This window comes from Arvicanthis niloticus, chromosome 2 (genome assembly GCF_011762505.2).
Source record: "Arvicanthis niloticus isolate mArvNil1 chromosome 2, mArvNil1.pat.X, whole genome shotgun sequence".
NCBI classification, from domain to species: Eukaryota; Metazoa; Chordata; class Mammalia; order Rodentia; family Muridae; genus Arvicanthis; species Arvicanthis niloticus.
Window position 1 is genome coordinate 139,487,989 of NC_047659.1, and position 9,344 is coordinate 139,497,332.

Here is a 9,344-nt window from a genome sequence, read left to right on the forward strand (position 1 = left end):
GACAGCAGTGAGTACCCAGTGCAAAGACTTCCTGGTGTAGGCTTTGCCTCCCAATGGGGACATGCCATGCTGGACACCGAACACAGCAATTCTGCCTGCAGACTTGAGGAGCTCACGACACACCCCTGACATGATTCACCTCCTAATCTTCTTGCCCTAGGATCTCCACCCCTCTTCAAATATTGACTGACCCACACAGTTGTCAACTCCTGTCTCCAGAATCTGGGTAGAGCCGGTCACAGAATAGTTGTTAGAAATCCGAAAAAAAAAATTGGAAATATCCCAGCACCATCTCCAAGGCTTCCATTGTCTTCCATACCGAGCTCTGTCACTCTGCTCACAGAGCCAATGCCAGCTGTGCATGTGAGTGTGTGTGTGTATGCATGTGTAGGCCAGAAGACAACCTTGATACAGCTCCCCAGGTATCACTCATTGGTTTTGTTGTTGTTTGTTTTTGTTTTTGAGACAGTGTCGCTCACTAGCCTGAGTTCACCAAGTGGGCTAGGCTGGCTGCCAGCAAGCCCCAGGCACACACTAGTCAGTATCTCCTAAATGCTGGTTTTGCAATGCCTCAGTTTTTTTGTTTGCTGTTTGTTTTTTTTTTTTTTTTACATGATTTCTGGGGATCCAACTCAGGTCCGTGTGCTTGCAAAGCATGTACTTTACTGATTGAGCCATCTCTCCAGTCCCTCTGCTTGCTTTAAGGACCTGAGCTGGACTGGGCGTGAACCCTTACAGTGCAGTCAGGCGGACTGAACCTGCAGGTGGCAGTCAGTCTCCTTCTTGGGTGAGTTGGCCAGTCTGCTCCAGCTGAGAGAGCAAGCCTGGTGTCACTTTTGTCTGTTTGTCTCATTTGTCGCCTGGTGTTCTCCTGAATGGCTCCCCTATTCTATCTGATGCTGCCCTTTCCATAATCATGTGATGCTGTATTGGGAAGCTGGGGAGGAAGCTGAGAGAAGACTGCTGCCTTCCTTTGTTCAATCTGTGGCTGACATTGGCTTCAGAGCCCACGAGGAGATCCGGGCCTCACTCTCACTCGGGAACTTGGGAATCTAGAGTTCCTGCATGTGACAGAAAAACCTACCTGAGCAACTATGTGACCCTGGGAGGTCACTGCCCTCTCTGTGCATCAATTCCCACACGTATGAAGTAAGTGTATTGGTAGCCACCTGTTGCAGAGCTCCTGTGTGAACCAAAGGGGATACTTCATAGAAAATGCTCGACGAAGTTAAATTGCCGTGGCCATGAATGGGTGATATTGAGATTTTGGTCTTTAGAAGTTCAGTTTTTTAGCAACTGAAGGTCCAGTATGCGTATATAAAAGTATAATATGTGCACAATGTAAACATTGTGGTGTGGTTCATACAGGCTCTGGAGAGACAAGTCAGAAAGCTGCCCTGCATACTTCTCTTTTGAGACCGAGTCATGCTATATAACCCAAGCTCAGCACTGACATCGCTGTCTTCCTGCTTCGGCTTCCTGGATCCTGGGATTACAGGCACAAGCCACCACCTGCAATTAGAAAACTGTTTTGATTTAGACTCATCTGTAAATACTTTAAATGGAGTTAGAAATATGTTGCTCAGAGGCCCTAGTAATTTTTCTCATCAAATGAATTTCTGGGTGATTTTTATTCTGCAACAAATGTAGTAAGAGGCAGAAAATATAGACCTGGCTGGAGAAATGGCTCATAGGGTTGGGTGATCTTGGTTGGGCAAGCATAAGGACCCAAGTTCAAATCCCCAGAATCCATGAAAGAGGGCAGGCGTGGTGCAGCTCACCTGCAATCCCAGCACTGTGGGGGTGCAGAGAAAGGAGAGTAGTTAGGGCTTTCTGTTGTCAGCCTAGCTCTAGTTCTGATGGGAGATCCTGTCTCAGGGGTGTAAGGTCTTTATGTGCCTCTGTGTATATGTCACATGTGTGCAAACACACACATAGCTGGATGCAGGCATAGGATCCCCAGAGCTGGACTTACTGGCCATGTGAGCCTCCTGACATGGGAGCTGGGAACTAAACTGTGACCTTCTAACAAGCAGGACACATTCTAGACTGTTAGCCATCTGGCCAACCCCTTACTTTCATTGTTTACTCTTATAAAAGAAAATAAATACAATGAGACGCGATCACTCTCCAGTTCAGTATAGTGTTAACAGTTATCTGTTAGACTCTGCCTCTCTTCCTCAGATGCACGCTTGTGGAACTTTGTGTTCTCCCTCAGCTGCAAACACTGCGTTCTTCACCTTAACCAAGCGGCAGAGACAGAGGCAGGAGGAGAGTAACTCTCTTCCATCAGGGCAGACTTTCAAGAGTTGCAAAAAAATCTAAAAACCATACGGCTGTTTTTGCCTTTTAAAAATCTTTGGGCAAAACAAGTACTTTTGTTGGAAGACTTTTGGAAAAAAATAGTTATATTTTATACTAATGTTATTCTTATTAACAATGAACAGGCTTATTATACTTCTAGATGAACTTATGAATATTTAAAACTTGTTAGTTTTGATTTCCAACATGACAAATGTCGCTAGATGCTGGAGATTGGTTCTAATGCTTTGATTCAATCAGGAATCTGCTTGTTCAGACACTGAAGGTCCTTGTCCCCAGTTGGTTTTTGATGGATTAATAAGGATGCCAAGAGCCAATGGTTAGCCATGGGGCAGGACACTTAGAGTTGAGGGGTAGGACGTAGAGAGGAATGGGCAGATTCGCCATGACTTGGAGAAGAAAGATGGGGCACTGTAGTGGCAGAAGATAAAGCCAACCAACCATGTGGGATTGGGCGTGGGGTAACAGGGGAAGGTTTAGGAGTGCCCAGACTCTGATAAGCTAATGTCTTTCATTCTCGGATCCAAGATAGCTCCTGGGTGGGTGCTCGCGCATGTGCGACCTGCCGGTTGCGTGCGCGTGTGCGACCTGCCAGGAGCCAAGGCTATGTAACGAAAACTCACTGCTACAGCTAGGTCTTGTGTGAATAAAACAAATTCTCCTTTCAGCCCTTGTTTGTTTCTGACAGTGTCAGTGTGTGACTCTGAACTGTCCCCATAGTTTCTTGTTCTGAAGGCTCTGTCTCCTGCAGACAGCCATACTTTGAAAGGTGGAGGTGCCAGGCGGTGGTGGCGCACGCCTTTAATCCCAGCACTTGGGAGGCAGAAGCAGGCAGATTTCTGAGTTCGAGGCCAGCCTGGTCTACAGAGTGAGTTTCAGGACAGCCAGGGCTACACAGAGAAACCCTGTCTCGAAAAACCTTAAAAAAAAAAAAAGAAAAAAGAAAAAAGAAAAAAAGAAAAAAGAAAAGAAAAGAAAGGTGGAGGTAGGGTCCAGTTAAAGGAAATGGGTCACTAAGCCCTTGAAGTTAGTGCCTGCTCCTGTTTTGGTACTGTATCCTCAGATTCCTGTATGTCACCATGGTGTGAGAAGCCTACCACAAGCTTGTCCCACCCCTAACCCCACGCATGACTTTCCCCACTGGGATGTGTTAACGTTTTGAAAACATTGAGCCCTAACTGCTCTGCACCTCCTACACTGTTCCCGTTGGCTATTTTGTCTTAATGAGAAAGGCAAGTACCACAGCTCCAGAGGACAAAATTTTAATTATTTTTCCATAATTCTACAAGAAGTAAAATTTCATTAGAAAGCCCACAGGGAGCAGGGGCTGAGGGTGTAGCTCAAAGGCAGAAAGAATTCAGCAAGCCCTGGTTCAAACCCCATTATGACTCAAAAAAATGAATAGGAAGAACAATCTGCAAAGGAAAATGCAAAAAAAAAAAAAAAAAAATCTATGAGCCTGTGTTGCGAAGATCTTCTTTGATAATTTTCCCACTCCATATCCATATCATACGTGGGGTACTCATTCCAGAACACTGCTTCAGTTCTGTTTGGAGACAAGGTCTTGGTAGTCACGGTCACTCTGTTTTTGTAAAGCTTCCCCTTTTGGGTTAAACAGTGACAATCGCTGACACTAAAGCAATTTGTTCCCTGGAACGAAAGTAACTTGTTCTTCTAGATTCTTCCCTCCCTGGTCTCTGACAGCCCAGGAAGGGCTGGCCAGAAAAAAAGCCCAGCAATCTTTAACTGACTCATTGGTACCCCTGTGGCCACAAAAGGAAACTTCTCCATCTCCCTCCCCACCCCTTGTCATCCCTCTAGGTCTCCCAGCATGAGCAGGTGGTAGGCTCTGGTTCTTGGACCAGAGAGCCCTCATTTGGAAGGACTTCCTCCCAAATGAAATGTATGCATGTCAAGATCTGGCTCGTTCTTCTTTCTGTCTTTCTTCCAGTCAACTTTAGTCCCTATAGGGAGTCGGGGAGTTCCTCTTCTCAGTGGGGTTCTCCTCCCATTTGTTCTCCTTTCTGCTGCCCTGCCCCTCTGATTCTTTATATCTCTTCTCCTTGAGCAACTCAGACAAAGACTATTTCTGATAGTTCCATTGTGACTGTCCCCCAGGTGAATCATCTTTAGGTGACTTTTGAGATTTCTCCCTGCTTTGGAAACTCTTCCGCCAGACATGAGCCACACAAACATGAGAGGCCCAGACATGAGGCAGAAGGCTCTCTTCCTCCCAGCGGGCTCCTACTAAACAGAGCCACTGGTTTCACTTCATCCCTTCCCATTGGCCTGGTTTCTGTTGACTCTTCTTCACTCTGCTGAGCAGACAGGGGCCACCAATCCTCTAAGAAGGGCTCCGTTACCTCAGTTTCTCATGTTCTACTCTAACACGGCATGGCCAAAATATCCCCTCAATAATCACAGGCGGTCGTCCATCTACTTCCAAAGTCATTAAAACTTTAAGGACTCTCTCCCACATGGTGGAAGATAGGCTGGGTTCTCACGCTCCCAAAGCCCCACCCTCTCTCCATCCCAGCCCCCTTCTCACAGCTTTTCATGCCCCACCTTCCAGGATCCTGGCCTCCATTCTCAAATGACCCTCCTCCTAACGGAGCACAATCCTGTTCTCTCTCACTGCCGCCCTTCTCTGCCAATCTTGTTCTACTCCTCAAATCCTGTTAACCAAAATTCTACTCCAGAAAAAATTTCTTTCCTATTGCTGGCTGGAGAACAACAGCTGCCTCAGGCCATTTTCTTTCCCTAGACAAATCCCCTCCCACACAAAAGTCCCTGCTCCAATCAGGTAATTGGAGCTGTCCAGCTCCTCTAGAGGTCAAGTTCAGGTCCCAGTCAGCCTTAGCTGTCAATGTGACACAAGCCTAGAGTCACCTGGGAAAAGGGAACCTCTATGAAGAATTGCCTCCACCAGAATGGCAGGTGGTCAGGTCTATGAGACACTTTCTTCACTGCTAATTGTCAAGGAGGACCCAGCCCACTGTGGGCGGTGCCATCCCTTAAACAGGGGATCTTGGCTGTATAAGAAAGCAGGCTGAGCAAGTCAGAAGGAGCAAGCCAGTAAGCAGTGATCCTTCATGGCTTCTGTTTTCTGCTCCTGCCCTGGCTTTTCTTGATGGTGAACTACACCCTGTAAGATGAAATAAATCCTCTTTTCCCCTAAGTTGCTTTTGGTCTCGGTGTTTATCACAGAAGCAGAAAGCAAACTGGGATGATCATATTAGAAAGAAAGAAAGAAAGAAAGAAAGAAAGAAAGAAAGAAAGAAAAGAAAAAAATCCAAATAAGATATATAGCTGTGATATAAAGTGATATACAGGGCTAAAACATTCCTATCTCTTTTAAAGATGTGGGATTGGGTGTGTGTGGATGTATATATACATAAATATAAACATGTTTAAGATGGTATATTTTTAAAACTATATAGCTTGCTTAAAGACACATAGTTCTCTTTCAGAACACATTTAAAGTGATTACTTTGCCCCTCCTATGTTTATGACTGTTGGATACTCGGGATACAGCGTACTTTTTTACGTGTTTAAAGCATCATTTGTTAAGTTTTAATTTGACATATAATTGATTCCAAGAATTTTACAGACAAAATTAGGTATAAAAATCCATTAAAACGTAAAAAGACATAAAGGAGTTGTAGATATAACTAGAATTAAACCTCAACTCTTAAGGCACGCCCTCTTCTGCCTGCTACTGTCTTTAACTCTATTTACCCTCTGCGCAGGCAGTCGGAGCTGGAGCTGCCAGTCTCACACCCGCTGCACCTCCCAAAATGCTGTCGGGTCTCACAGCCCCTCCAGGCTTTGCCTTAATTATTGGGGTTTTGATGCCCCCTTCTTTTCTTGACTCTTTGCTGCACTCCTTTCTTTCTGGGCTCCCGCCCTTAGCAAGATTTCTGCTCCCCTGTTCATTCTCGGGGACCCCTGTTCACTGTGACAGAATCCCCAGCACTGAGTTGAGGATTCCTACTGGCTTTGGACCAGAGCCCACTGTCCTGTCTCCGTGTCCGCCGCGATTGCCTAAAGCAAAGGGGAAACTGGGGCTAGCAAAACATTCATCTGCGTTCTCTTTCTCTCTGCCTTATGTGGACCCACCTGACTCAGAATGACTGCCACTCAGGACCTTAAACTAACCTCTAGGATTAGATCGAATTTGTAACAAATTGGCTCTCTGTTGTAATGGCTTTTGACCACAGGACCCTTGATCAATAAAAGCAGAAGTTTGGGGGCACGCTGGGCACGCTTCACAGCCCCTCCGCATTCTTCCGTGGCGCCTGACCCAGGTCAGCCTGGAAGCCAAGGACCTGGAGCAGAGCGATGGGTACACAAAGATCACTAGGATCCCGATGAAGCTCTCACTTCCTCGGGGACTGTGAATCTGAAACTGTTCTGATAGGACTTTTGCCTTTATGCTTTGTCACCGGCTAAAGCAACGGGCTCCTGACAGCCAGTTCCCGTCATCCTTCAGCGTTCCGGCTCTTGGCTTTCAGGATGCGGCCTGAAGAGAGACTGATGGCTCAAAGCGGGGATTCACTGTCTTCATTTGTTGATACGCGAAAACTTAGAATGCCAATTTCTCCTTACAAAACAGGAGGGGCTGGCAATATCCTCACAAATCCGATAAGCGGAGCGGTGAGCAGAGAACTGAGAGCTGGCTGCCTTTTAAAGAACGCCACTTTGCAGTGTTTCTTGGTTCCCACTCACCTCACCCCCCCGGCTCCTGATTCAGCCGCTGCTGGCACTTAGCCTTAATTTTACGCCCCCTGACCCCGACCCTGCTTCTCTTGAGGTAAAATCACAACCATCAAAGCTGTTTCTTATGCTATGTTTCTATCAAAAGTTTGAAAAGTGGTAAGAAAACCCCAGGTCCTCATGAAATATGCAAGAATGTTTGTAAAGAAAATGCATTGTGTATTTTATATTTAATTTAATGCAATAGTCATACAGTTTAATATATATATGTAATATATATATATATATATTATATATATATATTAAAGATTCAAAAACTGTTTAATGTTTAGAACAGCAAGCATAATTTTTTTCCATGCAATGCTTAGGTATTCTGATTATTTAAAGTGAACTTAAGAATGTGCTGAGGTAGCTAGGCCTTTTGAGCAGAGTCTGTGTGGAGGTATTGATCATAGGCCCTGGGCCACCTTCCTGATTTCTGTATCTGGGTGCATGCATGTCTATGTGTGTGGGTGCTGTGTGCATGTGTGCACATGTGTATGTAAGCTGGAGGTCACCCTCAGGATTCTGTTTTTTGAAACAGGGTCCCCTCACTGGGCTGGAGCTTTCTGATTAGGTCAACTTGGGAGGTGAGTAAGCCCCAGGGACCCATCTCTTTCTGCCTCTCCTCAGCTGAAATTAAAAGTACTCTGCCCACCACACCCTATGAGTTCTTGGGATCAAACTCAGGTTCTCATGCTTGTATGACAAGCGTTTTACTGAGGGAGCCATCTCTTATCTTTCTGACTCTTTTGATGTTTGGACTAACAATACATCCATCCACCGCCCTGGTGAACCTCAGAGAGTTTTAAGCTGAACCTTTGGAGTGATGGGCCTTTCCCTTCAGAAGACGAGTTTGCTTCTTCCCCATATCAGAGTCATCTCTGTTTTTCTAGAGCTCTGGCTGAGAACGAGAGATGTCCTCCCGAGGAGCAGAGATGATATCCCGAGGAGCAGAGAGAGATGATATCCCCCTGAGGAGCAATAAAGGACGGACCAGACCACTGAAGCAGGAACCAAGGAAATGCAGGAAAGGTTTTCAGAGCAGGATGCAAAAGTTGAACACGTGAACTGCATCTGTATTTCTTTCCTCCCACTGGGCTCTTTGCCACCAAGTCTGACAACCTGAGTTCGAGCCCCAGGACTCACACAATGAGAGAGAACTGACGCCTGCAAGTTGCCCTTTGACTTCCACATGTGCACCAAAGCAGGTGCATATCCTAGAAGTTGATGTTGCCACAAGCAGAAGACAAATGCTGCCTTCTATAGATAGATAGATAGATAGATAGATAGATAGATAGATAGATAGATAGATAGATGATAGATAGATAGATAGATAGATAGATGAAAGAGAGAGAAAGAGAGAGAGAGAGAGAGAGAGAGAGAGAGAGAGAGAGAGAGAGAGAGAATTCTAAAAGCCACAGATACAACAGAAGTTTGAAAGCACCTTATATTCTGGTTAAGTTTTATTGCCTACATTGATGGTTCATCTTGGCTGTCTGTCTGACTGGACTGAGATCCATCCATCTTGGAGGTTAGTAGGCGCAGCTCTGCATGCATCTGAGGGCACCTGCAGACAGCATCCACTAAGGGGTGTGCTAGTGAATTTATTCCTTTCCCTGATGAAATACCTGACCAATACAACTGAGGGGAGAAAGAGGTGACTTGGGTCCAGTTTGAGAGTGGGGTGCATCGTGGTGGGAGCTCTGCCGGCTGAGGGTGGGGTGCATCGTGGTGGGAGCTCTGCCGGCAGGAGCATGGAGCAGCTGGCCACACTGCATCTTCTGTATAGAAAGAGGGGGATGAGGACTGTTGCTCAGCTTACCCCACCCCCTTTTCCTGGTCCAATCCTAGCCCATGGGGTGGTGTTTTGCACATTCAGGGATGCTCTTTCCTTTTCTGCTAAATCTTTCTGGAAGCAGACACACGCACGGAGGTGTGAGTCTATGCTGATTCCAAGTCTAGTTAGGCTGGCAATGAAGATGGACGATCACATGGGGCTGACGTTCCCCAGGTAATGTGAGCAGAGCACTCCGACATGCCGGAGATCCTCTAGGTCAAGTAAAAGATGAAGAAAGGGGGAAACCTGAGAACACAGGCTTCCACTTCCTCCTCCTTCATGGCTGGCATGATTTTGTTAACTGTTGCGCTCTGTCCACCGTGATGGAATAAAGTCCGCTGACACAGTGAGTCCGGACTAGTCCCCTGAGTCTTAATCAGCGAGCTAATCGGGACCAAGCACCCGCCTAAGATCCACATCTAGGAGG

At 46.2% G+C, this 9,344-nt stretch overlaps 1 long non-coding RNA gene across 1 annotated transcript; it reads left to right on the top strand.

Annotated features, from left to right (window-relative positions):
- The first annotated feature begins 81 nt into the window (after positions 1-81).
- LOC143441529 (uncharacterized) lies at positions 82-8,486 on the top strand. Its single transcript, XR_013109047.1, has 2 exons — positions 82-1,149; positions 7,974-8,486. It is a non-coding gene; the product is annotated as an uncharacterized LOC143441529 (long non-coding RNA).
- Positions 8,487-9,344: the final 858 nt, after the last annotated feature.